Here is a 4372-nt window from a genome sequence, read left to right on the forward strand (position 1 = left end):
GTTATCGGATGGTGGCGATCATGTTGGCGATCCTGTTTTTATCAGCAGCTGCACGAAAAAGTGCTGCTGAGTTTTGTCCAAACCAGTCCCTTAGATTTTGAAGCCACAATGTTCTTCTTCTGCCTGGACCTCGTTTGCCTTCAATCTTTCCCTGGAGTTGAAGTCCACGAGTCATAAAAGAGCCAAGGTTGCCTACCCCTGGTATAGGGTCTCCTGCTTGAGCAGGGGGTTGGCCTAGAAGATCTCCAAGGTCCCTTCCAACTCTGTTATTCTGTAATCTGGCTGCCAGGGTAGATGGGATTTATATTTTACAACATTTGGAAGGCATCTACTTATAGCTGGATGGCTGGACAACTCATCTGACCTTGGCACATGCTGGGGACACCAGAGGTGATTGCAGACCAAGAGATTCCGCTTCTCAATGAGCTGACAAATCTGGCTCCCCCTTCCAGCACCAAAGGACGGCTTTAGATCTGAGGTTATTCAAGCTCCTCAAAAGAGCTCCTTCAACTGAATGCTGCAAATGTAATGCAGCCGCAGGGATGCATCAGTTAATCCTGCCTTTATTACAGTTAACCTTGGTTAATGCCAGGCAATTGGCAGCAAAGATAGTTTAGCATGCAGGCAGGCAGTACTAGCCAGGGTCTGGGCTCAACGTCTTATTCAACCCCACAGTCATACTGAACCCCCCAAAATTGTTGTTATCTAAATCCAGCAACCCTTAATTATTTGCACTCGTTCAGTACAGACAAACTACAACGATGGAAAGCTTGCAGATAATTTGGGGAGAATTTTCAGAAACTTCCTACTGGTAGCCAGGCATTTTTAAGTGGAATCTTTTAAATCAGTGGTTCTCAACCTGTGGGTCGGGACCCCATTTGGGGTTGATCGAACATTTCACGGGGGTCGTCAAGCAAGGCTGTCCGCCATTTTTTTTGTCCGCCATTTTTTTTGTCTGCCATTTTTTCCCCCTTTTCCGGCGGGTGCCTTACCTCCCTTGGGCTGGGCCAGCTGGTGGTTGGCCTGCTCCGTCTCTGCCGCTTGCCAGATATGCCTCGGCCGGCGCAGGGGGCGGAACCACGCATGCGCGGCGCTCCCGGGCAGGGAAAGTCCTTGACTTACGACCGGTTGGGTAGTCTTTGTCTTACGACCGGTTTAGTCCTCGACTTACGACCGGTTTAGTCCTCGATTTACGACCGGTTGGGGTCGCGGCATTAAAAAGGTTGAGAACCACTGTTTTAAATGAACAGGGTACTAGATGCTAAAATCTCCACGCTTTGTGTTGAAAGTTCTTTTGATGGAGTGTTTGGCCAGATGAGGTTAGTGATAGGTGAAGATATTCTCTGGGTGTGAGCTGGGTGACACTGAACCAATCATCAGGAGTTTTAGCTCCATTGTAGGCATGAAAGCCAGCTGGGTGACTTTGAGCCTAACCACCAGGAGATGGTGATTTTTAGTCCCGCCTTAGGCATGAAAACCAGTGGGTCAATCACCAGGAAACTGTGAGGTCTAGTTCTGCCTTAGGCATGAATGCTGGCTGGGTAATGTTTGACCAGTCCCTCTCTTTCAGTCCTAGGAAAAAGGCAATGACAAACCACTTCCAAAATCTCACCCAAAAAACTCCAGGAAATTGCCAGGAGTAAAAAAAATGACTCAAAGGCATAAAAAAAGAGAAACAACTGTCCGAGCTTCTTTATATCTAGAACCGAGACCTGCAATAGGGAATAAATATGTCCCCTATATTGCAACCTGCTTCAATTCCTTTTGAACTCACTTAGCGTAAACTACATTTGTACTGGTGAGGTCCAACTGCCCAATTTTGGAATATTTCACAATCCTTTTTTATTTTTTACTACCAAGAGCAATTTGGGATCGTTGGTAAACCTGTCCGTCTCGCTACTCGCTTTAAAGCTCCAGACCATTGATAAGCAAGTTAAAAAAAGACCCCGGTCAAACTCTCTGGTTGCGCGTCTCTCCAAATGCACAAACTGTCCCTTTATTTATGCTCTCGGCTTCCTTTCCTTTCACCAGTTCCATATTTATCGGTGCCTCTGTCTTCTTAGCCCACAGAGAGGGGAGGCGAAAATATGGCATTTTGAAGCAACACCAGCAAAAAACAATCGAGTTAAAAAGTGAATCCTGCGTTTCCTCAACCTCCTGAATTGCAGTTAAAGATCCAGTGCTGGCAAATTGCTTTTTCTTCTCAAAACCACAATGGGGAAAAAAAATGAAGCTATTGTCTCAATCTCTCTTTTCTGTTTCTTTGTCCCCCAAAGTATCAGGAATAGCGCAGAGAGAAATTAAAAGCAAAGACTGCTGAGCAGAGCTGTTTTTTTTTTCTTTCATTCCTCCTCTTGAACATCTAAGACTCCGGTGTGTCTCACAAGCTTGCAACGCCCACTGCCAACCCTCAATCAGCACTCAAACCCTTCCTTATTCCTTTGGCATTTTTTCATTTGATGGCACACAGCAGTGCCACTTTGAAACTCCAGGGAAATAAAGAAAGCAATCGCAACTCCCTTCCGTGCCAGCTAGAAAAACAGACAACTGCTAGAAAAGCGGGCTTTGCCAGCGAAAACTGAGCAACAGTACAATAGGAACAAATTCCTTTTGTTCACATCTGCCCAGTGGCTCTTCATATTTCAAGATAATTAAAGCCTGGGATACAGATTCCCTGGTGGAAAGGCATCGGGCCCACCAGGAGAAGAAGAATCAGCCCCAAACACTAATACCGTGTTTAAAATGGGAAGGAAGATGTGGCCGGCACACTAAGTTAATGGTTTCAGGCAAGAGACGGAGAAGGGGGTTCTATGAAAAAAAAATAACTGTAGCTTCTTGGCCAAATGGAATTTGCGAAGAAGCACAAACGGAAAAAAAAAGAAACTAAATCACCAAGTCTTAATATTGGGCTGTCAAACGCAAGAGGAATCGGCACCCGTGGGAACCCTGACCCCGTGCTTAATGGCTGGGTCAGAGTAACACAGCTGAGCATAATTGCCATTACAAATAATCCTTGCCCCCACCCCCTGCATTATTATTGATAACCCCTCTCTTCCTCCTTGCAACTCTGCTCAGCACCCGCTTTTGCTTTTGGGGCATTCTGGGACGATTCCGGCTCAGCGGGTGGGTGGGTGGATTGATCGCTGACGGCTGCAAGGCTTGGTGGGAAGCGAGCATTAATTTCCCAGAGGTGCGATGGAGCTTATGGCAGCCAGCAGGTGGGCTGTTTGGCTGGTTCTCAGTCTTCTCCAGCTTCTAGTCTGGAGACAAACCGAAGGGGTGAATCCACCTTGAGCACAGAGGTTGGGGGGGGGGGGCGTTGAAGGCAGGGAGAAACCTGCCTAGCTTTGATTTTGTGTTGTGCAAGTTTGACCCAAAGGTGCTTTTTCAAAGACAACTGGACTTCCTTGGTTTATTTTTTTTTCTTTGAAAATGTTTCGCTTCTCATCCCAGAAGTTTCAAGGAAAAAAACATAACCAAGAAGGTCCAGGTGCTTTTGGAACACCCATGACCTGGATGATTGAGAATCTCCATAGACGTTTGGCAAGCTTGACTTGGCAAAGGAAAGTGAAATCTCCTTTAACTTGAACTTCACACACACACGTACACACACACACACACACACACACATATATATATACAGTGCTTTTTTTTGTAAAAAAAAAAAAAAAAGGTGCCAGAGCCCAGAACGGAGTTTAGGTACCTTTTTGGGATGGAACCTTGTTCCAAGGCGGGTTGTATGACGTGTGTGAGTTCTGGCACCTTTTTTTTTTTTTTTTTTTTTTACAAAAAAAGCACTGTATATATAACAATATAATATAATAGTGATGATACTACCGAGATGGTGTTAAGATGATAGGCATGAGACAAAATCATCCATAATATTATGTCTAGATGGAGATGTAATAAGGATAGTGCTTAAAATACATGTTTTTACAATGTCCTATAATTGCTAAGTAGTTTATACTTTCGGGAGAAAGGAGTAGACTATATAAATGTGATTGTGTCACAAAAGCTAACATTTTCAGAGGATAATATTCTCTTGAATTACATACTTGGTACATGGAATTTGACAGCTCAACAATGTAAACGGATTCTCCATGCCCTTATTATAGCTAAAAGACTGATATTGCAACATTGGAAAGATGATTACACTTGGAGACGATTGCCTATAGATGTAGATTTTGTATGGACAAGTATCATGAAATATTATTAAATGAAACTCATTTATACAAAGTACAGTAGATTTAAAAATGTAGGATAATCATATGTGTGCTGTACTACACACAGACGCACACACACGCACACTTGAATAATGTTTGCATGAGATAATTATATATAGAATTGTAACTATTATTCTAACAACGTATTA

The sequence above is a fragment of the Protobothrops mucrosquamatus genome, unplaced genomic scaffold (genome assembly GCF_001527695.2).
Source record: "Protobothrops mucrosquamatus isolate PMUCROS unplaced genomic scaffold, P.Mucros_1.0 scaffold1131, whole genome shotgun sequence".
Taxonomy (NCBI): Eukaryota; Metazoa; Chordata; class Lepidosauria; order Squamata; family Viperidae; genus Protobothrops; species Protobothrops mucrosquamatus.